Source organism: Heterocephalus glaber, unplaced genomic scaffold (genome assembly GCF_053883595.1).
Source record: "Heterocephalus glaber isolate CG9 unplaced genomic scaffold, H.glaber_assembly_v1.0 deba00000546, whole genome shotgun sequence".
In the NCBI taxonomy this organism is placed as follows: Eukaryota; Metazoa; Chordata; class Mammalia; order Rodentia; family Bathyergidae; genus Heterocephalus; species Heterocephalus glaber.
Window position 1 is genome coordinate 29,078,080 of NW_028258147.1, and position 27,981 is coordinate 29,106,060.

The window sequence follows — 27,981 nt, forward strand, 5'->3', positions numbered from 1 at the left end:
AAGAAGAATATAAATCATATGATTATCTCAATAGATGGAAAAAAAGGTTTTGGTAAAATTCACCACCCCTTCATGAGAGAAACCCTGAATAAATTAGGCATGGGAGGATGATGCCTCTACATAATAAACACTACATGTGGCAAACCCAAAGCCAACATCATAATAAACAAGGAAAAGCTAAATGCATTTCCTCTAAGATCAGGAAGAAGACAAGTACCTACTCTCACCATACTTATAAGACTAGAAGCCACAGCAAGTAAACAAACTAAAAAAAGGGGGATTTAGCTCAGTAGTTCGCCACCTGCCTCAAAAGCACAAGGTCCCAAGTTCAATCCCCAGTACCAAAAAAATAAATAAATATAAATAAATAAATAAACAGAAAGGGAATAAGTCAAACCATCCTGTTTGTAAATGATGCAGTTCTATACACAGAAAACCTAAAGAGTCTACTAAAAGATTAAAATTGATAAATGAATTCACTAACCATCTGACATACTTTCTTGGTACAAGGACAAAATACCTGACACCCACAACTTGAAGAAGGAAAATTTATTTTGGCTCACAGTTTTTAGACGACTTAGTGCATAGCTGGCTGGATCCAAGACAGGAAGGGCATGGTAGAAAGATGTGGCAGAGGAAAACTGCTAACATCATGACAGCCAGGAAGCAAAGAGAGAAGGGAGGTACTGGGGAGGTCACGCCTTCAGGGACCCACCTCTAACCAGGCACCACCTCCTAAAAGCACACTCAGCTAATAAATTCATTTGTGGATAAATCTACTGATAATATAGCACCTCCATGATCCAATCACTTTCCAAAAGCCCAATCTCTGAGTTGCATGAGGGTTTTAGGGGGCATTCTACTAAATCTAAATCATAACAAATAAATAAGAAAAGAAAGAAGTTAAATTTCCTATTTGAAAAGACATGATTCTATATACAAAACACCGAAACTCTTTCACAGGATTACTAGAGCTGATGAATGAATTTAATGAAGTTGCAGAATATAAAATCAACATACATAAAAAGTAATACTTTTAGGGCCAGGGATTTAGCTCAGTGGCACCATGCCTGCCTCATAAGCACAAGGTCCTGAGTTCAATCCCCAGTACCAGAAAAAAAAAAAAAAGGTAATACTTTTATACACCAATGATGAACTTGTTAAAATATAAAACATAAAAAAATTCCATTCACAATAGCTATAGAAAATGAAATAAAATAATTAACTGAGGGTGTAGCTCAGCAGTAGGGCTAGGTTAGGGTGCAGCAAGTGTGAGATCCTGGGTCAATTCCTGACACTGCAAAAAGAAAAAGAAAATGAATAAATAAATAGATAGCCAGTCAGCCAGCCTGCCTAGGAATAAATTTTACTGAGGGAGTAAAAGAGCCCTACCATAAAATTTATGAACCACTGATGAAAAATTTTGAAGGTAACACACAAAAAAATAGGAAAGACTTCCCATGTTGGTGAACTAGAAAAATTAATAGCAGTAAAATGTCCATACTACACAAACCAATTTATAGATAAAATGCAAAACCCATCAAAATAACAATGATAATCTTTACAGAACTAGAAGAAGTTCAACAATTTATATGAAGTAGGTATGGTGGTACACAACTATCAGCATGGGCTATAAAGTGAGTTCAAAGCCAGCCTGAACTATGTATATATTGAGATACTGTTTCAAAAAGAAAAAGAAAAAATCACAGCAAATCATAAAAGACCCCGAATAGCCAAATAATCTTGAGCAGAAAGATTAAGTCTGGAGGCATCACAATAGTTGATTTCAAAACACACTACATAATCATAGCAATCAGAATAACATAGTATTGGCCTAAATGCAGACATACCAACCAATGGAACAAAATAGGAATACCAGAAATAAACCCATGCTACTACAGTCACTCACTCTCAACAAAAAGAACCAAAGACACATGTCGGAGAACAGAGAGTTTTTTCAATAAACAATACTGTTTATGCACGTATAAGCCGACTTCCACATCCATAAGGCTAATATTTGATCCTTATCTTTTATCCTGTACAAAAATCAACACAAACTGGAACAAAGACCTAAGTCGAAGACCTACAACTATGAAATTACCAGAGGAAAACAGGGAAACACTGAAACATATCATATAAGTAATAACTTTTTTGTGTAAGACTTCTGTTTTACTTTTCTCATTACTGAGACAAAATATCCAACATCCACAAGTTAAATGAAAAGCTTTATTTCAGCTCACAGTTTATACAGGTTTCAGTTCATAGTCAGCTGGCTCCAAGTCAGGGTGGCAAGGCAGAAGGGGAGCGCAGAGAAGAAACAGTCCATGGCAGAGCAGGCAGAAGGCAGCAAGCAGTAAAGCCTCCTCTTCTTTTTTATCATATCCAGGCAACAGCCTTTTGGGTGGTGCCACCCATACCCAGAGCGGGCCTTCCCATTATCCACACCAGAACTGTGCTAAACCATTCAGTGGACTAGTTAGTACACCCTTAATCCATATTCACATACTCTTAAATCCACATCCATACACCCCAGATTTCACCACCTCTGAAAAGCTCTACCTATTAGCACATGAGGCTTTGGTAGAACATCTAGATACAAGCCATAACAACTCCAAAAGCACAAGAAACAAAAGCAAAAACTGACAAATGGGTTTACATCAAACACAGCCAAGAGTAAAGGGAAAAACTAAAGAATGGGAAAAAACATTTGCAAGCTACTTACCTGACAGTTAATACTCAGAATGTATAAAGAACTCACAAACAACAAAAAGCAAGTGGTTCAATTTAAGGCATTTGATCTGAATAGACAGTTCTTAAATAAATATTCTTCATTTAATGACCTACTTGTTTAATGACTGTTCAAACTTATCACTTGTCTTTCTCTTGTACAGTTCTGTACATCTTGTTTATAGAGCCTGAGTGTCTTTTTCTTGTACAATACACCTTGTTTAAACAGCATTATAATTTTTGCTGATTGTATTGTACAGTAATGTAGTTTTATGTTGTTATACATTATAGTACTGCATGTAAGAGTTATGCAAATAAAAGCAGAGTCATCAAGTTGGAGTTTCCTTTGACCATTTTTTGTTCTGAATATTGTAATGTATGTATATACAATATGTCATTTAGCAACCAATTCATTTAACAACCTAGTCACAGGAATAGAACTCAGTCATTAAACAAAGAATATGTGTATGTGAAAAAATATTCACTATCCTTAGCCATCATGGAAATGCAAATCAAAACTTCAATAAGATATCATCTCACCCCAGTTAGGAGGGATATCATCAAAAAGTAACAAATGCTCATGAGAATCTGGAGAGAAAGGAATACAGTGGTATTTTGGTTCATGAACTTATCTTATTCCACAATTATGGAAGAGATGGCCACATTTGTGTTTGTGTGGGAAAGATGGCCGCGGTCATGTGTGTCACCCAATATAGAGTTTGCAAACAAAAATAAAATTTTGCCAAGTGCTTTCATTTACAAACCAAATTCTTTGCAAACAAAAGCGTTCAGGAACCAAGGTACCACTGTACTTATATATTGGAATACACTGGTAGGAGTGTAAATTAGTAAAGCCATTAGCTAGTAGTTTCTCAAAAGACTAAAAACAGTTCTACCATATGATCTATCAATCTCATTTGAGAATATATCCAAAGGAAAAAAAAGTCAGCATACAAACGAGGTACCTGTACACCCATATTTAATCTGGCACTATTCATAATAGCTAAGATTTGTGATCACCCTAGATGTCCATAAACAGATAAGTAGTACTGAAAAGAAAAGAAAAAAATATATATATATATAATTTCAGCCATAAAAATTATAAAATCTGTTATCTGCAACAAAGTGGAAGGAACTAAATGAGATTAAATAAAATAAGTGAGATACAAAAAAGACATATGCTGCATGTTCTATCTTATGTGGGGATAGGACCTGAACACAGAATACTGATTAATATAGGTTGGGAAGGGTATTGGGGGTAGGGATGGAAAATGGGAGGTTGGATTGGTAGGTACACACAATATGCATGTGGGCATATAGAACACTGAACTCCATTACTCTGTAGAATTAATACAAAGTGTATTAGACAGTTTCCAGTTCTGGGACAAATTACCTAACATCTATAACCTAAAGGAAGAAAGGTTAATCTTGGTTCACAGTTTTCAGAGGATTCAGTCTGTGTACAGCTGGTTCCAATGCAGGAACATCATGGCAGAAGAGTGTAGTGTAACAAAGCTGCTGAGTTCATGACAGGTGTAGGGGAACAACAGCAGAGGACAGGTCTAGGGACCACCCATAGACTACAAGATCACTCCTCCACAACCCACGCAGATGTCCCCAAAAGTGTGCTTTCCTAATCTTGGTGGCTCCCAAGTCAATCAAGTTGACAAAGTAAGCTTAACCTTTACACAAGTTAATCAAAAATAAAATAACTGGGGCACCCTTTCCCGGCCGACTGCGAGCTCCCTCCCTTGGGTGAGGCAGCTGCGTGCATTGCAGTTGCTCTCCTCTCAGGCATGGCTGCTAGGTTTTGCCAGGGGTTAACCTTATGGCATTCCTTTTTCGTGCTTTCTACTTTTCTCTCTTTGCAAATTAGACTTCCTAGACCCTCAAACGCTACTCGTGTGACTTGATTTCAGAATTTGCTATCCAAAATATCCAACTTGGATGAAGAGTCACATACTACAAGGTAAATTTGACATATAAAATCTGGACCATTCATCTATCCAGTTTCATCAGACTAACAGACCCTGCCCTCTGCAAAAATAATGTTGAAAGGTCAGAACACATCTATCCGCAGGGTGTGGAAAAGTATCATCTAAAATACTGTTTTCCCACTTCTTTCTTTGCATAGATAATGCATTGCATCCCCCAGTGAATAGGGTTTGTTGCCATAGTAATGTTTTAAGAACATGTCTTAGATCAATATTAGAACCGTAGAAAGTATCTGAGATATTCGATGCAATTGGTTAGTCGAATGCTATACCCCCTCCCACACTTATTTATTTGCTCAACTGTAGAATAAAGATTTCAGCCACTCCTCACAGCTGGCCAGTTCTGTGCTGTGAAGAACTAGTCAGCGAATCAACTAACAAGTGCCTTATGACTGTTTCCCAGCAGAGGACTGTGCTAGGCTCTAAACAGTAACAACAATGTCAAATGCAGAGACTGTGTGTTTGCCAATCCAGGGAAAAAAAGAACATTGCTGAATGCCAGAATCCCTGAATCCTAGCTGTCCCTTAAAATGTATACACTAATGTTTTCAATATTATATCTAAGTTAACCTAAGAAAATTAAATGGCGTCCTCTTTTCATTGTCCTACTTAGGTTCCATCACAATTCCCAACTTGCTCAAATAAATATCTCAGCACCACACATATCCTGCACAAAATATGAAAAATAAGTTGCAATTTCCTATTTTATAGAATCTTTAGAAATATTCAAGTGGTTTAGAATCAAGAGCTAGAAAGAAAAATATATCAATTCAATGTCTGCCTCTTTCTGTAACAAAGCTAATGCTTGTTATGCCAAGACATAGACATTTATTCCAAGAGAGTCCATTAACATTAGCTGTTACATAGAGCTCCTCAAGTTATCCTAATAATGAACACACTTTTGAGGACCTGGGTAAGAAAAGACCTGGATTCCTCTTGCTGCTCTGCCTTTAGCCATGTGAGTGAGAAAGACATTTCACCTTTCCTGAGTCTGGTTCCATGTGTCGATATAACTCATCTTTAACAAAGGAGCCAACCATCCTCGCTAGAGGAAAAATAGCTTCTTTAATAAATGGTGTTGGAAAAACTGGATTTCAACTTGCCGAAGATTAAAACTAGACCCCTATCTTTTACCATGCACTAAACAAAAACTGAAGTGGATTAAAGATCTAAATATTAAAAAAGAAACACTAAATTTGCTGGAAGAGAAGTTAGGTAGAACTCTTGAAGACACTGTAATAGGAAAAGACTTTATGAACAAATCCTCAATAGCACAAAGAATCAACAGCTGGGATCTCGTCTTATTAAAAAGCTTCTGTGCTATAAGAGAAACCACCAAAAGAGCTGAGACAACCTACAATGTGGGAAAAAATTTTTACCAGCTGTTCCTCAGTCAAAGGTCTACTATCTAGAATACATAAAGAACTCAAAAAAAATCAGACCCCTGAAGTTTAAAGACCCAATTCAAAACTGGGCTCTGAAATGAACAGACATTTCTCAAAGAAGTGAAAGTAGCAAATAAACATATGAAAAAATGTTCAACATCACTGATCATTCAAGAGATACAGATGAAAACAATGCTGAGATTCCACCTAACCCCATAAAGAATAGCTGTTATCATGAAATCAACCAATAACAAATGTTGGTGGGGTGGTGGGGAGAAAGGAACCCTTCTTCATTGTTGGTGGGAATGTAGACTGGTGCAACCACTGTGGAAATCAATGTGGAGATACCTCAAACAACTAGGATTAGAGATCTTATTTGACCCAGCTATTCCCCTGCTGGGTATCTTCCCAAAAGAATCATACCACAGTGATATATACACATCCATGTTTATAGCAGCACAGTTTGTAATAGCTAAACCTTGAAACAGCCCAACTGCCCACCAACTGGAGACTGGATAAAGAATATGTGATTTTTTTAATAAAATGGAGTACTACTCAGCCATAAAAAATGAGAAATTAGAGACATTTATAGCTAAATGGATGCACATTGAGGTGATATTCTTAAGTGAAAAAATAGTACACACATGTAAATACTGAATAGTTTCTCTGGTGTGAAATACTAAAAGTGTAAATAAGGATCCAAATGTATAATTGATAATGTGAAATAGGAAGAAAAGGTCTAAAGGAGTAGGGGATGTGGGAGGGGTAGGGGAAAGGAAAGAAGGGAAAAGAAAAAAATGAGAAGGGAAACAAAGTCTTTGTAACTAGGGAAGGGGGGAGGGGTTGAAAGGAGGGCAGAGGAATGGGGGAAAAATAAGAACCAAGATATATCATGTAAAGGTACAAGATTGCAATGATGAATGTAAATATACTGTATACCTAAAATGTACCAATAAACTTAATTTAAAAAATAAAATAAAATAATTAATAAAAGATCATTTAGCATGCAAAAGGCCTGGGCTTGATCCCCAGGGTCACAAAATTTTAAAAGAGAGCTATCAAGCCATAAAAAAAGAAGCTTAATCACTTAATAGTTTACCTCACGTTTCACTCATGCAGCCCATTTAAGTACTGACTACCCCGAGCGTCACTTGGGCAGGCATGATTTCAATCAGTCAATTCTTGTATTGAGTAAATTTGATAAAATCATCATTTTTACATTGCCTGTTATATTATACAAAAATTAACAAAAAATATGCAATTTTCAGTCATCTTATTTTTAAGTAATTGGACTGATAGGTGGTTAAATGCGTACCACCAAGTAGAGGAAGCCAAGAAACCAACCTGAAAAGGCCACATTTCTGTTATAATTCCAACTGTATTATATGTTTGAAAAGGAAAAACTATTGAGACAATAAAAAGATCCGTGTATCTGCGAGGACAATGAGACTAGGCAGAATGCAGGTTGTTTTTTTTTAAAGGCAGTTAAAATACTCTATGACACTAATCACAATACTTTTTTTTTTTTTTGGTACTGGGGATCGAACTCTGGACCTTGCACTTGCCAGGTAGGTGTGGCACCACTGAGCTAAATCCCCAGCCCCATCATGTCAATATACTTTTCTCCAACAGAATGTACAATGCCATGGAAGAACCCTGCCTGTTATTTTCTTGTTACTGGGACAAAATACCTAAGAGTCAAATATTAAAGAGGTGAAGTTTATTTTGGCTCATAGTTTGTAGAGGTTTTGAAGTGGAAGGATCTACCAAACATGACTTGGAATGAATAATTCCAAGTTATTGCACATCTGTCCATGAACTGTAAAATATGTTGTTTTTGTGCTCTGTGTAGGCTATCGCAAAGACCCCATCTGTGTTAACCTGTCCTTGTTTTAAAATTACTGGGTGACCTTTCCCCTCATGTGAGATAGCCTGTTCCCACAGAGATAAGAAAACAGCCTTGAGATTATTTATGTAAGCCCCCAACCTTAAAGCCATAAAAAGTCCCTTGCTGTTTTGACTGCTACTTGAACTCTTTACTCTGTAAAAGGTATATAAAGGAGAAATTATCTGAACTCAGGGTCAGTCTATAAGGCTTCATTTCCTGGGACTGGCCATTGCCTGGCAATAAACTTCTTTCTTATTTTACCCAACTCTCCTGGTCTCTGTAAGATCATTTCGACTCCCAGATTTGCCACAACAGTTTCAGTCCATAGTTGGTTGGTTGCAAAGCAGGGCAACATGGCAGATGGGCATGGCAGAGGAGACACAGTTCGTGACATGGCAGGCACAAAGTAGAGAGGGATGAAGGGAATAAGAGGAATATACATATACTCCAGGCCACACCCACAGTAACCCACCTCCACCAACCAGGCTTCACTTCCCAAAATCATGCTCAGCTATAAACCCATCAGTGGACAAATCCAGTATCATACCACTGATCCAGTCACCTCACAAAAGCCCCACCTATGAGCACATCAGGCTTTGGAGGAGACATCTAGATACAAGTCATAACATTCTGCCCCTGACCTTCAAAAGACTCATGCACATCCTTTATACAAAATGCATTTAGACCATCTCTAAGAGTTGCCAAAGTCCTAACAGTTTCACCATTGCTGAAAATTCCAATTCCCAATTCTCCTCTGAGATTTAAGGCAAACTCTTAGCTGCCAGCCAAGAAAGTTAAACAATTCCAATATACAATAGCAAAGATAAACATTTCCACTCCAAAAGGTACAAATGGGATAAAAACCAATGGGACCAAAGTAAGACCAAAACCCAGCAGGGTAAACATTAAACCTCATACGCAGATCCATGTCCAGTACCAGGGACAATCTGTAACAAGATGTGAACTCCAAAGGGCTTGGGTGGCCCTACTCCTACAGTACTATCAGTGGTTGTAGCCTTCATGGCTGGGGCAGCTTTTCTCACTTCTTGCAGCTTTCCTCAGATGATCAACATTCCTGTCTTTTTCAAACTCCTGGGGTATTAATGTATTGATTTCATCATCACACCTTCATGAACTGCTCTCTCAAAGGACCAGCTGGTAAAAAGTGAAGTTAGCTTCTATCAGTGATACCAAATGCTTCAAGTACAAAATAAACTTAATTAAATCTAGTAACAGCCTGATTTCTCAAATTCATTGAATCAAAGTAAAACTACTGGCAGCTCCCTTTTCAAAGGTAAAACATCTGCTGTTGTGAATGCTGCTATAAATTAGTTTGTAAAACTTCAGCCCTGACCATAAAGTTGTTTTTACAGTGATAATGCAAATATAAATTTGGTAAAGCAGAATATAAAAATAAAAAACAATATTCTCATTCAATTTAGAGACCCAGAGAAGTACTAGAGATGGGATTAGTTATTGTATATATATAATTTTCCCAAATTGTGATATTCTAATAACCAAAACAATCTATTCTCAAACTGACCTGTTTCTAAAAATCTATAGTTTTTTTGGTACCAGGGATTGAACTCCAGACCTTGCACTTGCAAGGCAAGTGGTGGCACCACTGAGCTAAATCCCTGGCACTAAAAATCTATAGTTTTTAATCTATAAAATTTTGTACCAGGACTCTTACTGAGCACAAGCACTTCAGCATGGCAATATTAGCTTTCTCTCTGACTATCAGCTACAGATTTTAGAAATGCCGGATCCTCACCAAAACCAGTTTGTAAATCATCTTAAGTATCCTACAATGACTCTGAGCTGTTCTATACATTAGTACCTTAAATTTTTATTTCATTTTGTTCAAATCAGTAGCAATTCTTTAATCAAAGCACTGGACAAACAAACAAGAAAAGCTTTTAACAGATGCCGTGTTTCTTTTTAAGGTAAAGCTTATAAACTGGAAGAATAAAATTTACTGCCAAGAAAAAAACAATGCATTAAATTAAGAGAGAACAAATAATGTGCAAGATTTAATTTTGCATATCTATCTCAATTTCTGAGAACAATACTTTGAAGGACCTCCTATTTATAACTGGATATTTTTCTATACATACCAAAATGGGAAAAAGTTGAAAAAATAAATGATTTTAGAGTACGTGAATTTGGCTAAACATTCAAAATAATCCCAAATATGTACAAATGATATGATAAATTTTGTCTTACAATATTATTTGTCAAAGAAAACTAATATAAAGACAAAAAGTACTATTAAAATATTTGGGCTGAAGTACTTCATATACTTTAAAAAACAAAAAGTATTGATTTTGAAGTTACCTTCCATTGATCAGAATTTGTTCTGAGCCTCTCTGCTACCTCAGCCCCCACAGAAAGATTATTTCCTGTATGAATCACAAAATATAACATAAAGAGCACTGAAATTTTTTAAAAGATTTAAAAATAAAACTGTATTGCAAAATGTACAGACTGCAGAAAAAAGAAACACACTTTACAGACAGAAACAATTAAAAATAAAGTACATTAACATGACCCAAGAATTCTTTTATTTTCTTTTTGTATTAATCATAGTGTTACAATAGTTTTTTGTCTTAACATATAGGTACATTTATATATTTTGAAATCTTATTTATGATAAGTTATTACTAAGAAATATAGTTCTAGCAGCATAATAAATTCAATTTATAAGTCAATACACATTTCAAATATGTGTATGATTTATTTTAGCATTTCTTTCATTCCCACCAGTATTCATTTTGACAACAAGTTATACAATCAAACTACCAATGGATAAAACATCAGCTCATTCAAAAAGGCCAAAGTTACTGAGCAAAAGTAAAAAATGCCTTCTCTCTCCCTCTTTGTTAACTAAATCATCAATCTAGTATTTGAAAAAAGAAGAAAAAATACTCTACTTAACATTTTATTGAATTTCAAACCTCTATTTTGACTTTCTAGGTCATCATTCATATAACTCATAAGTGTGTACTTTTACAGTTAAACTATACTTACGTAAAAAGCTATAAACTTTTTACAAAAAGTTTATAAAGATTTCATGAAAATATAATCTTTAATAAGAACTACAAACATTAGCTCAAATACAATCATATATCTGGTGCCTCTCCACCTCTCAAGACCGAGAACACAGAAAACAAAGACTTTTTTTTTACTACTATGAATCCTCACTGTCTGGAGAGGTATCTGAAACATAACAGGTATTTTGATTTAGATCTAAAATGTCCTCCTAAATTCTCATGTGTGTGGAAGGTGATTTGATCATGGGGGCTCTATATTCATCAGTGGATTCATCCATTGATGAGTTCAGTAGCTGACTGTGCAGTTACAAGGCGGCATCTAGGTGGAGATGGGTCACTGGAGGTGTGACCAAGAAGAATATGTTCTTTTCCCTGGCTCCTCCCGTCTCTCTCTGCTTCCTGGATGTCATGGGTTGAGCACCTATTCCTTTGCCATGCTCCTCTGCCACCCTGTTTCTGACTTGGCGCCTGCCACACATGGCCTAGAACCCTGAGCTAAAATAAATCTCCCCTTCTTTAAGTTGTGGGTGTCTGGTATTTCGTTCCAGCAACAAGAAAGTTGACTAAGACAGTAGAAAAGTAATAAAAATTCACTGGATCAATTTCTTAAATTAAGGCCAGGAACATTTAAGGAAAGACTTGAAAGTGATAGAGAATAATAGGAAAGAATCAGAACAGCAGACGATGAGATGGCCATTCAAAAGTCTAAGCAAGTTAACATAAAAGAATAAACATTGACTGAATTTCTTAATTTCTAAAATAAAGTCAAATAAAATTTCATATAATTTTATATACTTACCTATAAATAGTAAATAACTACCCTCAACTTCTCCTAAACTAAGAAAAAAAAATATTTGCCAAAAAACTGTTGTAAATATTATTTACGGGATACCTAAGAAACTTTCAAAAACTTATTGACATTGTATATAAGAAATAGAAAAAAAATATTTCATTTTAGTATCAGTGAATACATTTAAAAATACTTAAGTTGGCAATAATGTTATCTATATTAAATAATACAAACATGAAAATTACTAGTTGGAATATGAAAAGACAAATATTTCAGATTAAAACTGAAATACAGTTTTCTCAGTTTCATTCACTAAAATCTTCCCAGACACAAGGATCTTCTGCCATCATGTGGAAATTTTTGAAATCACACATATATTAAAAAATTACTGCATCTGGCTAACATATTAGTTCACCCCAACAGTTTTCAATATCTGAAAATGTGAATCCAGTTGTGTGCTATTTTAAAATAAATATTATTAGATTTTAGTGAAAATGTCTGTACAAATGCTGCATTCTTCACTTCTTCCTAAAAAAAGTTCATTTGTATCATAAAGATACTGTATGGCAGACATTCAATTTTATTTTTGTTCTTTCTTTCCTCCCTATTCTTTCTACTTTTCACCTCCTTATCTCCTTACCTTTCCTCTATTCTCCATCTTTCATATGGCATGTATAGAAGAAGGCACCTAGGACCAGGGATTTAGCTCAGCGGCATAGTGCCTGCCTGGCAAGAGCTAGGTACTGAGTTTCATCCCCGGCACCAAAAAAAAAAAAAAAAAAGAAGAAGGAGGAGGAGGAGGCACCTACATAAGTGAAAAAGAGAGTTAAGAGTTAACCAGTGTTTTAATTTAAATACTATTCATGGGCATGTCAGGTAACCCTTATCAAAACTGCTTAGAGGATCCAAACAAAACTAATTGCAAATGTATTAACAGATTCCAACAATCTTGCAGCTTCCCTTAATCTCTCATTGTACTTCCTTCCCTCTTCACCCCTCTTCCCACCTCCACAAATATTCTATCAAACCCCCTCAATACTATCTCTATTTCAGCTATAAAAATAAATCCAACAAAGTCCAACAATTGGCTATTTTTCACTACTGAAATTTCTCTTATTCCATCCTCTTCTCTCTAGTCCCTTCTATATTCCCTTCCTCTTTCCTTCTCCCCTCCCTCCACATCGAAGACCAACCACTAACAGCAGTATAGTATAGTCTGTAAGGGGCTTTGATAAAAGGATGAAATTGTCAAAACCAGTTTTAATATTCCTGATTACGGTTGGACCTACTGTTGCTGTTTCAAATAGTAAGAATTCTCTCCTTGCAACATGGTGACTGGTTACAAGCATACTAAACTGAATAGATTGAAGTGGTAGACAATACCACTTAACAAAACCAAAATCATATGACTATAAAGTAGGATCTAACCAAAGAGATCTTCACACCAAGAACAAAGTCATTTCACTCTGGCCTCAACCCTCAGCACACACAAAACAAATATATACAGAAACATGAAGAAACAAGACAGCAAAATACCTCCCAAAACTCCCAAATCCCCCAAAGTAGATCCAATAGGCACCAAAGGAGAATAACAAGAATAATCCAAATTCAAACCAAAAACAAAAGAAAATCAAACACCAAATGGACAAAATGATCAAAGAGTAAGCAAAGAAACTAAGTGAGGTCAAAGATGATATAATCAGATAATGGGATTAATAAACTCATCAATCTATTTAAATATGAGTAGCTTTAAAAGAACTAGAACTAACCAAAACTACTCAAAACATGAATGAAAAATTTAGCAAAAAAAAAGTCCATGAAAAGGTACCAAAAAGAAATGCCAGGGCTGGGGATGTAGCTCAGTGGCACTGCGCCTGCCTGGCAAACACAAGGTTCTGAGTTTGATCCCAGGTACCAAAAAAAAAAGAAAGAAAATAGCTATAGAAGTAAGTTATTTCAATCTGATAAAAGCCATTTATGACAAACCAATGAACAACATCATATTATATGGAGAAAAGCTAAAAGCTTTCCCTCTAAAATCAGAAACAAGACAAGGATGTCCACATCACCACTCCTGTTCAATATGGTACTGGGAATGTTAGCCAGAGCAATCAGGCAAGAAAAAGAAGTAAAAGAGAAACATACATAGCAAGGAAGAAGTCAAATTATCATTATTCAAAGATGACACAATTCTTTACACAGGAAGTCCAAAAAATTCTATGAAAAGACTACTAGAACTAATAAATTCAGCAATGCAGCAGGATACAAAAGCAACACACAAAAATCAATAGTGTTCCTGTACAACAACAATGAATCCATCAAGAAAGAAATTAGGAAAACAATACCATTTGCAAAAAAAAAAAAATTAAGAAAAATTACTTAGGAATTAATCTAAGCAAGAAAATGAAAGATCTCTACAACAAAATTACAGCCAAGGATATCAGAAAATGGAAAGATATCCCCTGTTCCTGGATACGCAGAACCAACACAGTCAAAGTAGCCATACCTCCAATACTGCTATACAGATTTAACTCAATCCCAATCAAAATACCAACAGTATTTCTCACAGAACTAGAGAAATCAAAATGGGTGAAAGACCTCAATATTAAAACAACAATCTGCTGGAAGATAAAGTAGGTAAAACATATAAAGACATAGGCAAAGGCAAAGGCTTTCTAAACACAACCCCAATTACACAAGAAATAATACTAACAATCAACAAATTGGATTATATTAAATTTAAAAGTTTCTATTCTGCAAAGGAAACAAGAGTGAAGGAACAACCTACGGAATGGGAAAAAAATTTAGCCAGCTATTCCTCAGAAAGAGAACTAATATCATATAAGCAACTCAAAAAAAAAAAAAATCAACCCCCCTCAAAGTAAAAGAACCAATCAAAAAATGGGCAACTGAAATGAAAACAAACTTCTCCAGAGTAGCACGAATAGCCAATAAATACAGAAAAAACAAGCTGAACCTCTCTGGCCACCACAGAAATGAAAATTAAAGCAACATTGAGACTCCATCTTCAGAAAGAAAAGTTATCATCAATAAATCAAACAATAACAAATGCTGGAGAGGATACAGGAGAAAATATTTCCCATGTTGGTGGGAATATAAACCAGTACAAGCACTAGGGAAATCAGTGCAAAGATTCCTCAAAAGCTCAAATTAGAAATTCCATTTGACCCAGCTATTTCCCTTTTAGGTATTTTGCAAAAGGAGTAAAAAATATTATACCACAGTAATATATGCAGCATGCTATGTTTGTAACAACAAAACTTATAATAGCCAAATCTTGAAACTGGCCTATATTTCCATGTGTTATTTATAGACAATAGAGTATTACTCTGCTATAAAAAGGATAAATTAGAGTTAGTTGTGGGAAAATGGATGCACCTTGAGACCATAATGTTAAGTGAAATAAATCAGACACAGGAGCTTAAATATCACACGGTTTCCCTTATATGAGAAATCCAAAGTATAAGTAAAGAGCAAAATAAAAGACAACAGGAAGCAGATCTTTTGAAAAGGATAAAATGGAGGGAATGGGGAGAAAGGTAAGTGGAAGAGCAATAAAAGAAATTACAATGTGTAATGTACATGTATCTACTCCCAGTGATGAATATAATCATTAGGTACTGCAAACATGTACTAATAAAAAATTAAATGAACTAAAAGTTAAATCCCATGGTTAAAAAATTGTACTATATCTAGAAAAATTAAAGTTGAGGACACTGAGCACATTTTAAAAGTATTTTGTTGAAAAGAATGAAGTTAAAATAATCTATTATATTTCACTTATCAAAGTGACAAATCTAAATTTACTCTTCACATCAAACAAATTAAATTTTCTTCTGTTTAGACACATGCAGCAATATTTCTAGACATTTATTTAAGACAAATCTGATATATGCACATGTGATTTTACACAAAGAAATAAATTATGGGCTGATTATTCATCTTACAAAAGAACTCACACTTTTAAATAGTAAATTTGCCAGGATATTTAAAACAGGTACATTTTTTAAAAAAATACATTTGTAAACAATTTTTCAGAAACACACTCAAGTATAAAATTAGTTACAAGAATACCAAGCTTTAAAAACTCCTACTTTTACAATTTTTGTCCCAATATCTTGACTCATATACCAGGTGAAATGAATGGCTTAAATACCAAAAAAATGTGCAAAAATGAATATGTAACTAAGATAGTTTATGATAATATTTTTACAACTATCTTAAAAATCATCAACCTACAAAATTTTTTCTTTAAAAATAAATTCAAGAGCTAACAATAAAGTCAATATGGTTAAAGGTGAACCTCCCCCAGGAAAGAAAATAAAAGACACAGAGCTACTTTGCCTTTCTTGTTAAAATGAAAGAGAAATACAAGAAAAAAAGGGAAATCTGGAGATCCCCATTTGCTGTAGTTTTCTAAGAAAAACTATGACAGAAGACAATGCTTGGGAAAAGGAAATCCACAATTGATCCAGAAGTGAATTAGTTTGGACCAACCAAAGGAGGCAGGAAGAAGGATCCTAATGTAATGCCCCTGTACTGCCACTAGTAGCTGAGTTCTTCCTGTTCTGTTCAGAGTTCTATCTGTAGAACAAATCTACAAACCCTGGCATCTTCACTGAAGACCAGGAAGACAGGTAAGATGTGGAGTAATGAGTGACAGCCAAAAGCAGCCTCATAATGACAAGGTGACAATGAAAGAGAAATATGACAAGAATATAGCCACTGAGGAAAACTTAATAGTGTAAAAGGGATAACTCACGTTGCCATCAAAAAATCAAGAAGATAAAAAATGACAGGAGAATGACGGGTTTGAGGAACAGATATGTTGAAGAAATCGAACTCAATATCTGATTCCATGTAAATTCTACAGACTAAATACTAAATATACCTCTTTGAGATAGTGTATTAGGTTTAATTACAAAGCTAGAATATGATCATATTGCAGTTTCTAAATGTGGTCTAGAAATTTCAGGCATTTCCATGAAGCATCCTGGGGAATTATGAGCACTGTTTAAAACTTGTGTATTTTTCCAAAGAAGTCCTTCTCATTTTACGTGCCTTTCCATTACCCTGACATCACTTTCTTGTCATTGAGACAAAATACCCAAAACACATAACTTAAAAGAGAAGAGTTTATTTTGGCTCACAGCTGATATTCCACGATGGGCCAGCTCCAAGGCAGAAATGGCACAGTAGAAGAGTTCAGTGGAGGAAAGCTGTTCACATCATCATAGCCAGGAGGCAGAGGCAGAAGGGAGAAACCAGGGAGGCAACTATACCATTCCAGATCATGCCTCCAGGACCCACCTCTGCCGACCAAGCCCCACCTCCAACAGAACATTCAGCTATGAACTTATTAGTAGATGAATTCACTGATGTGCACTGCACCCCATGATCTGATCACCTTCCAAAATCCCAGCCTCTGGGCACATGAGAATTTTGGGGGTCATTTTAGATCTAAAGCTCAGCAAAGACTTACAAAGGCACTTAAAGATGCTCACAGAGTTTTCTTTTAAACTGGTATTGACTATGGATATTGGCCAGAAATCCTAGAGAGATCAATTGTATATATGATTCTACAGCTTATAACATTGATAAGTAACAAACACTGGAGGGCCACGCGTCGAAGCCTGAGGCAATGAACAGCATGCTTTTTGGAAGCTGTCAGAGTTCAGGGTATTCACTGTGAAGCTAGACAAGTGTCTATCTCATTCATGTGACTGTTGTAGTTGCTTTTTCTGTGTGTGTGTGTGTACTTGCTCATATATAATATATATATGAAATACATATATGAAAGCATAAAGAGTATGAATTTAAGTGGAATAGTTTTTTACTGAACCACAGACCTGTTCATCAGCAGCACAGTGAAGACTCACTGCATCAAAGTCCAGAAACCTTGATACTTAAACATGATGTGTAACATTCGGGTTTGGTTTGGTATGTTTACAATAATTAACTGTTTTTAAAAATTGCATTTTACTTTATAATGCTTTAAGTTATAATAATTTAAAAGTAAAGGAAAAATTTGTAAATAAGGCAAATATCCTCCCTTAGGAATTAAGATAATTAAATTTACACACAAGAATCTGAGGGCCGGGGATTTAGCTCAGTGGTTTCACAGCCTGCTGCGCAAGTGCAAGGACCTGAGTTCAATCCTCCATACCAAAAAGAAAACAGAAAAAAAAAAGAATCTGAAATCCCTCAGGACCAAATGCTGAATTAGGTAGCTTACTCTATCAACAAGTGTAGTAATAATGTCTCCACAGAAAGAAGGGATAACATAAAAATAAAGGATTGAGCTCCTCTACCACCACCTCCGCCGCCGCCACCACCCTCGCCCCCGCCGCCTCCGCAGACACCACTGCTTTGGCTTCCTCCGCTGCCGCCCCCACCGGCACCCCCATCGCTACCTCCGTGGGGGCCTCTGTCTCCTTTGCATAATCTAGGCCCTCAGTCTCGGAGAAAAGGCCATACAGAGTTTATCTCGCGGGCCCGGGGCGCAGGTATGGCAGACAGCGGTAGCAGAGTGGGGAATGGGCGCGGTGGGCGGCGGAGGAGCGGGCCAGGCCTCCGCGGGGACAGTGACAGGCGGGACTGGGGCTAGCGGGGGCGGCGGCCCTATTAATCCTGCCTCGCTTCCTCCCGCGGCCCCCAGCTCATCGCTCTCATCGTGGAGCAGCTCAAGAGCCGGGGCCTGTTTGACAGCTTCCGCCGGGACTGCCTGGCCGACGTGGACACCAAGCCAGCTTGCCAAAACCTGAGGCAGAAAGTGGATAATTTTGTGTCAACACATCTGGACAAGCAGGAATGGAATCCTACAATGAACAAGAACCAATTGCGAAATGGTCTGAGACAGAGTGTGGTTCACTCAGGGATGCTGGAAGCAGGAGTGGACAGGATTATATCTCAGGTGGTGGATCCAAAACTAAACCACATCTTCAGGCCACAGATAGAAGGAGCAATTCGTGAGTTCCCGGCAGCCAAGAAAAAAGAAGCTGTGCCGGCACCGCCTCCAGAGCTTAAAAGCCAGGACCCTCCAGCTCTGTCCCAAGATACCTCCTAAGAACAGGCCTGAAACCTTTTGAAAGCTCCGTTTAATTAATGGTGAAGAAATGGATTCCTATTATTTAAGAGTACCACTTCAGTCGGCCAGGGTCACCACTGATTTCAAGATCTCTGCTTTGACCATGGCACAGTGTCCAAATTGAACAGGCATCAAGTCTGGCAGTGAGAAAGTTGTTCATGTGCCCCTGCCTTGTGCTGCCACCTGACCAGCCTGTCCAATGGTGTTACATTCAGTAGACACTACAGAATTATAAACACTACAGTAACCTAATGTGGTCCTGAAATGAACTTTTATACTTGAACATGGAGACTACACATGGGCTTTAGAGTTTGCACTCTCAGATAAACAGAAACTATAATGAAAGAACATAGGCAGTCCCAAAGGTAACTTCAAAGAATAATAGTACATTTAGGTGGGAGTAGGTATTTGACAGTGCTTACTTGATATTGTGTCTCAGAGTTAAAAATGTACAAGTTAGAATGTACAAGCTGATAACACTGATAGCCTTAAAATTGTTATGACTTTTTTGTATATGACTCTTCTAGCCAGTTTCCTTTCCCTTGTCAGGGGTGACAAAACATACAGCCATGGAGTGATGAGGAAGCCAGACATTAGATATAAAGAAAAACACTTTCAGGCTCTTTGACCAGGCATGTTTCTGTCCTGCAAGGGCTAGTGAATCTTAGAAGTTTTCTGTTCTCACAGTTGAATTTTTAGAAAAGTGAATGATCAATAAAGTGTTTTATAATAAAAAAATAAATAAAAAATAATAATAAAGGATTGAGAGAAAAGTTACTAATACATATGCAGCACTGTCCAGGAAAAAAAGAGCAGAACCTAATAAATGATGTTTTCTACTGCAAATATAGTGAGGCCTAACAAAAAATTTCTCATACCTATCAATTCTCATTATTTTAATTTCAGGTTTACTAGGCAGCCTTTCTAAGCACCAATTCAGTCTCCCAGAAAGCTTAGAAAAATTGCTTATTTACAGTTTTAAAGCCAAAGAAGTTCTGCAAAACAAAAGCTCTTTCAGAACTTACTGGCAATACAGCCTAACTTGAATGAACATAGTTTTCTTTACTCCACTTAATATGAATAGTCATTTTTTCCTGCAAATATATAAATGTATTTGATTACAAAGAAATTCACTACATACCTCATGTTGCCTTTAGAAAATCAAAAAAAAAAAAAAACTATTGAATTCTGAGACACACCTGCAAAAGGGTCTATCTCTCGGAATCAACCCACTGCAGACAGGCAGGTCTGCGCACACCTTACCAAGGTCCTGAGTCACACAGAATGCACCAAGTCCGCTCGCGCCCTGGCAACAATCCACTGGACCCAACCCCCCACTCCACTGTACAGCCACCTGTTTCCACACTACAAAGACGCAGAGGGCACCAGACCACCAGACCACGGTACTGAGTCCCGCTGCTCCCGGCCCAGAGGTAGGGGCTTCTGAGCCGCTGTCCCACTGCTCCTGGTCCACAGGAAGGGGCTTCCCAGCCACCATCCCTCCTGCTGCTCCCAGCCCAGAGGAAAGGGCTTTTGGGGCACCTTCTGTCCTACTGTTCCTGGCACAGAGGAAGGGGCTTCTGGGCCACCATCCCTCCCACCACTCCCGGCCCAGAGGTAGGGGCTTCTGAGCCGCTGTCCCACTGCTCCTGGACCAGAGGAAGGGGTTTCCCGGCCACCATCCCTCCCGCTCCTCCCAGCCCACAGGAAAGGGCTTTTGGGTCACCATCCCTAGAGCTGTTCCCGTCCCCTGTCCCACCTCTCCCAGCTCAGAGGAGGTAATCTGTGCAGGGGCCAACAGTGCTCCCCCCAGTTGAAATGACAAAACCCATAAATAAGTCTCAAAACCAGACATCCAGATCACCTACAGCAACCCCAAAGGGAAATGAGATGGAACACTCTGATACTCAACAACCTGGACCCACTGAACTGGTAACAAAAGGGGATCTGGAAAAAATGAAATCAGAAATAATTTCTCAGCTAACAGGAGAAATTGTGCCCCTAGTGCAAGACATGATTAATAAATCTAGAGAGGAGCTCAGAAACATGTTGGAATCCCAACATAGGAAACAAATGGAATCCATAAAACATGCAAATAGATTTCCAGGACATGAAAAACACCATTGAAAGTCTACACAGCAGAATGAGCCAATGTGAGGACAGAATTTCAGATATAGAAGATAAGATTGCAATTAATGACCAGGAAAAGAAAAATTGCTTCAAAATTATAAGGGAACACGAGAAATCAATCCAGCAACTGCTAGACAATGCAAACAAGAATAATATAACACTGACTGGAGTCAATGAAGAAACAGGAGAGAGTGCAGATGACATAAAAAATCTCTTCACAGAAATAATGGCAGAAAACTTCCCAAGCAGGAGAAAAGAGCTTGACATACAGATAAGTGAGGCATATAGGACTCCAAAGAGCCTTGATCAAAAAAAATCTACACATAGGCATATAATTGTTAAGATTCCAGAAACTCAACAGAAGAACAAAGTTCTACAAGCAGTTAGAGAAAAGAAACAAATCACATACAAAGGAAAGCCCATCAGAATCACAGCAAACTTCTCAACAGAAAACATCAAGGCAAGAAGAGCTTGGAGTCACACGTTCCAAGCCCTAAAAGAAAACAGCCTCCAACCCAGATTGATGTACCCTGCAAAACTATCTTTCAAAAGTGATGGAGAAATAAGATACTTTCATGACAAAGAGCACCTTAGGAACTTCGTGAATACCAAACCAGCACTCCAAAGAATTTTACACCATATCCTAGGAACAGACATTGAGGATCACAACCCCAGGAAGCAAAGCAGAAGGAACCCATCTGGCATGACAAGAAATTAAATGTAAAGGGGGAGAACTCAACAAAAGAAAAAGTCATGGCAATGACAAGTCAATATGTTTCAGTTATAACCATCAATGTTAATGGTCTCAATTTACCAATCAAAAGAAACAGACTGGCAGAATGGGTCAAGAAGCAAAATCCAACAATATGCTGCATACAAGAAAAACACTTAATTCAAAAGGAAACTCATAGACTGAAAGTTAAAGGGTGGAAAACAATACTCCATGCAATGGGAACCCGAAAAAAAGCAGGAGTAGCTATCCTTTTTGCAGATCAAGTAGATTGCAAACCAACACTGATTAAGAGAGAAGAAGAAGGACACTACATCCTTGTAAAGGGAAAAATCCAAGAGGAAGAGATGACAATCATGAATATCTATGCACCAAACACTAGTGCACCCAACTATATAAAATAAATACTAACAGACATGAAAAGTCATATATGCACTAATACAATTGTAGTGGGGGACCTCAACACCCCACTATCACAAATAGATAGATCAACTAGACTAAAAATAAGTAATGAAATACTAGAACTCAATCGAACTCTTGAACAAATGAACTTAACAGATGGTTACAGAGTCTTCCACCCCACAAAATCAGAATACACATTCTTCTCAGCTGCACATGGGTCATTCTCAAAAACAGACCACATACTCACACATAGAACATGTTTAAGTAAGTGCAAAGGAATTGAAGTTATCCCCTGTATATTATCAGACCATAGTGCGATGAAATTGGAGACCCATAGCAAAAGAAACTCAAAAAATTTCATAAACACGTGGAAATTGAACAACACACTTCTGAATGACCAATGGGTCACAGAGGAAATTAAAGAAAAATTCAGACAGTTCCTTCAATTAAATGAAAATGACAGTACAACATATCGGAAATTATGGGACACAATGAAAGTAGTCTTACAAGGGAAATTCATAGCAGTGAATACGCATATTAGGAAAACAGAATGAGCCCAATTAAACAACATGATGCTGCACCTCAAGCTTCTAGAAAAAGAACAGAACAACCGCAGAGCTCATACAAGGGAGGAAATTATAAAGATTAGAGGAGAAATCAATGCAATGGAGACTAAGAGAACGATATAAAAAATCAATGAAGCCAAGAGTTGGTTCTTCGAAAGAATCAACAAAATTGACAAACCCTTAGCCAACCTTGTCAGAAAAAGGAAAGAAAAGGCCCAAATCCATGCAATTAGAAATGAAAAGGGTGAAATTACAACAGACCCAGCAGAAATCCAGAGGATCATCAATACCTACTTCCAGAACCTATACGACAATAAGATGGACAACACAGAAGAAATGGACAGATTCCTAGATATATATGAATTACCAAAGTTGAATGAAGAAGACCTAAAAATTCTGAACAACCCAATATCAACCAATGAAATTGAAAATGGAATTAAAAACTTATCAACTAAGAAAATCCCAGGCCCTGATGGCTTCACTGTTGAATTCTACAAGACATTTAGAGAGGAACTGCTGCCACTACTGTTGAAACTCTTCAATGAAATTGAAAGGGAAGCAATACTCCCAAATTCATTCCTGGAAGCAAGCATCACCTTGATCCCCAAAGCAGAGAAAGACCCAACCGAAAAGGAGAACTATAGGCCAATCTCACTAATGAACACAGATGCAAAAATCCTTACTAAGATATTGGCAAACAGAATGCAGAAGATCATCAAGAAGATCATACACCCTGATCAAGTGGGATTCATCCCAGGGATGCAGGAATGGTTCAATGTACACAAATCAATCAATGTAATACACTATATCAATAGAGCCAAGGACAAAAACCATAGGATTATCTCCATAGACACAGAAAAAGCATTTGACAAAATCCAACATGCATTTATGATAAAAACCCTACAAAAAATTGGAATAGATGGTCTCTACCTCAAACTGATAGAAGCCATCTATGAAAAACCAACAGCCAATATCATACTAAGTGGTCAAAAACTGAAAGCCTTAACACTAAAATCAGGAACAAGACAAGGATGTCCACTATCACCACTCTTGTTCAATATAGTTTTGGAAACATTAGCCAAGTCAATTAGAGAAGAGAAAGAAATAAAAGGAATAAAGATAGGAAATGAAGAACTCAAATTGTCATTCTTTGCAGATGACATGATACTGTATATAGAAGACCCCAAGAACTCCACCAAAAGTCTTCAAGACTTAATAACCAAATTCAGTAAAGTAGCTGGTTACAAGGTCAACACACAAAAATCAATAGCTTTCCTCTACACAAATGACAGACTCACTGAGACAGAAATAGGACAAATAATTCCTTTCACAATAGCATACAAAAAACTGAAATACCTAGGAATCAACCTAACAACATAAATCAAAGACCTCTTCTCTGAAAACTATGGCACTCTAAAAAGAGAGATTGAAGATGATATCAGAAAATGGACAGACATCCCCTGCTCCTCGGTAGGAAGGATTAATATAGTGAAAATGGCCATACTTCCAAAACTGCTATATAGATTTAATGCAATTCCAATTGAGATCCCAGAAGCATACCTCATGGAACTTGAGAAAACAATCCAAAAATTCATTTGGAACAAGAAGAGACCCAGGATAGCAAAAGCAATGCTAGGTAACAGAGACATGGCAGGGGGTATCACAATCCCCAACTTGCAACTCTACTACAAAGTTTCTGTGATAAAACAGCATGATACTGGCAAAGAAACAGACCTGAGGATCAGTGGAACAGATTAGAAGATGAGAAACAACACCAGACACACTCAGCCATCTCATCTTTGATAAAAGAGCCAAACACCCTCACTGGAGGAAAGATAGCCTCTTCAATAAATGGTGCTGGAAAAATTGGGCTTCAACTTGCCAAAGATTAAAACTAGACCTATATCTCTCACCATGCACTAAACTAAAATCAAAATGGATGAAAGATCTAAATATTAAAATAGAAACTCTGAACCAGTTGGAACAGAGGTTAGGTAGAACCCTTGAAGACATCGGTGTAAGAAAAGATTTTATGAACAAAACCTCAGTTGCCCGTGAACTAGCACAAAAAATCAACAAGTGGGATCTCTTCTTATTAAAAGTCTTCTGCACAGCAAGAGAAACCATCAGCAGTGTGAAGAGACAACCCACAATGTGGGAAAAAATCTTCACCTGCTCTTCCTCAGACAAAGGTCTACTATCTCGAATCTATAAAGAACTTAACAAGATCAGACCTCCCAAATTTAAAGACCCAACCCAAAAATGGGCATCTAAAATGAACAGACATTTCTCACACAAAGAAGTAGAAATAGCAAATAAATACATGAAAAAATGTTCAACATCACTGGTCATTCGAGAGATGCCAATGAAAACAATGCTGAGATTCCACTTCACTCCAGATAGAATGGCTGTTATCATGAAATCAACCAATAACAAATGCTGGCGGGGCTGTGGGGAAAGAGCAACCCTGCTCCACTGCTGATGGGAGTGTAGACTGGTGCAAGCACTGTGGAAATCAGTATGGAGATACCTCAAAGAACTAGGACTGGAAGTCCCATTTGACCCAGCTATTCCACTGCTGGGGATCTTCCCCAAAGAATTTAAAGAATCATACCACAGTGATATATGTGTGCCCATGTTCATAGCAGCACAGTTTGTGATAGCTAAAGCTTGGAAACAGCCCAAATGCCCATCAACTGGAGACTGGATAAAGAAAATGTGGTTTTTTTATAAAATGGAGTACTACTCAGCCATAAAAAATGAGAAATTTGAGACATTTACAGCTAAGTGAATGCACATTGAGGTGATACTCTTAAGTGAAATAAATAGGACACACATGTATAAATACTGAATAGTCTCTCTGGTGTGAGAAACGGAAAGTGTAAATAAGGACTAAATGTGTAACACACAATGTGAAATAGGTAGAAAAGCAGCAAAGGGGAAGGAAGTGGGAGGGCTAGGGGAAAGGATAGAAGGGAATGGGATTAATATGAGAAAATGGAAAAATAGGTACAAAATCTTTGTAAATAGGGAAGAATGGAGGGGTTGAAGGGAGGGCTGGGCAAGGGTGAAAAATAAGAACCAAGAGAGATTATGTAAAGGTGCAAATTTCCAATGATGAATGTCATTGTATTGTATACCTACAGTGTACCAATGATTAGAATGAATAATTGATAATGCAAAATAGGAAGAAAAGGTCCAAAGGGGTAGGGGTAGTGGGAGGGGCAGCTGAAAGGAAAGAAGGGAAAGGAAAAATGATGAGAAATGGAAAAAATGGAAATAAAGTCTTTGTAAATAGGGAAGGGTGGAGGGGGTGAAGGGAGGGCTAGAAATGGGGAAATAATAAGAACCAAGATGCATTATGTGACGGTACAGTTCCCAATGAGAAATGTAATTATGTTGTATACTTACAATGTACCAATAAAAGAATTTAATAAAGAAAGAAAAAAATAGGGTCTGTCTCTCAAAGGTTTTCTTAGGGAACTACAATAAATACAGATTTCTGCTTGGATTTCTCTCTTTTCTGTACTTTTCCTTCCTTTTGCAAAGAAGGCAAAGTAGCTCTTTGCTCTTTGGTTTGCTTGGGTCATCTTTAGACATACTGACTTTATTGTTTGTTAGTCCCTAAATATATTTTTAAAGAGGAATTGTTCATTATTGTAAAAAAAAAAAAAGAAAGAAAGAAAAAGCTGGACACAGTGGTATACACCTATAGTCCCAGCTACTCACGAGTCTGAAACAGGGGGATTACAAGTACGAAGCCAGGCTGGACAACTTAGTAAGAACTTGTCTCAAAATAAAAATTTTACAAAGGGCTAGAATGTAGCTCAGTGGTGGAGCACTTGCCTAGGACAGACTGGGCAAAGCACTAGGTTCAACACTCAGTACCACAAACAAACAAAATCTTTGCAATGGAAAGCAAGGTAAGTAGCACCTCCAGCTAATAAACATAAACATAATTGTTTATGACAATTATGCTAGAGATACAGAAAATTTAAAAGGTAATTGAAAGCTTTCCTTTCCCTCAGGAAAAAACATAAAAATTGAAGGATCAAATAGAAAAATTGTAGCTTGAAAACAAAATTCAAAGAAAATAATCTATAATCATCTTATACTGCAAAGGTTTTACAGCCTTTTAGAAATATTAATTTCCCAAATCTTAAGTAGACCTTCATGTGGTAAAAAACACAAAGGTTTTGTCCTATCTACCTGTGTGACAGCAAACAAGTCATTGTACTTCTTCTGTAGGCCACAGTTACCTTTTATTTTTCTTAATACGCCTTAGTTCCTTCATCTTTAAAGTAAAAGAACTGAGAGTTCCCACATAAAGATATCTGAGTGGAGAACTCACAGCATCCTATTTCTTAGCTCCTCTCTCCTCTAAAACCCCACTAAACTGGAAGGAAAGGAATTTTTAAAAGTAATAATCCATGGTGATTAATAAGAGAACATACACAGAGCTATGAACAGCCAAGACAGTACAACTTCTGAAGATAGAAAGCAGGTGGGGGAGTACAGGTAATAAAGCAGGGAGAGGAAGTCAAAGCTCAATGACACAAATAGGAAACATGTAGCTGAAGAGAAAGTCAAACCACTAGAATCAACTGAACTCAAACACAAGAGAGGTAAGAGAATCAGGAGTGGGAAACAAATAGAAATGAGGTTAAATGAAATGCTGCCATCCTAAAAGTATTTCCCATCAACCAAGCCTAACCATATACAGTTATCGGTCAGTTTGTTACTGCTTTATTCATTAATATAGACAGGTCTGACCAAAATAAAACAATATCCATAGAAGAAAAGATAAATTAACAAGAATATATATTGCTTTTTATTATAAGCCCTCCCAAATTAATTAACTTTATAACTATATGCACACATTATTCTGATTTTTAAAAAGCTGAAGTATATTAAGTGGGAAAAAGAAAGTTTAACAGAGAAGAACAAAGCACCGTTTCAGTCACTTCTAATACATTATTCTTGTTATAAAACTTCAGATATATCTATTGTTCATACTAAACAACCATAAGCATTTTCTTCATAAAATAGATAAAACAAGTAAAATTATTATTGCATATATAATCCTTTTTCTTAAATTTTGTGTAACTTCACATTTTTAAGAATACTGTATATATACAAAGATGTATTTCAGAACTATGACCACTAGCATATTAATCTTATCAAGCTATTACCATTATTTTGTATGAG

The 27,981-nt window shown here is 36.9% G+C and overlaps 1 protein-coding gene and 1 pseudogene across 1 annotated transcript in view; one reads left to right on the forward strand and one right to left on the reverse strand.

Moving 5' to 3' along the window:
* Sdhaf3 (succinate dehydrogenase complex assembly factor 3) overlaps window positions 1-27,981 on the reverse strand; it is a 102,679-nt gene that overhangs the window by 57,512 nt on the left and 17,186 nt on the right. The window lies entirely within an intron of this gene.
* On the forward strand, window positions 18,395-19,569 carry LOC106010887 (biorientation of chromosomes in cell division protein 1 pseudogene; annotated as a pseudogene).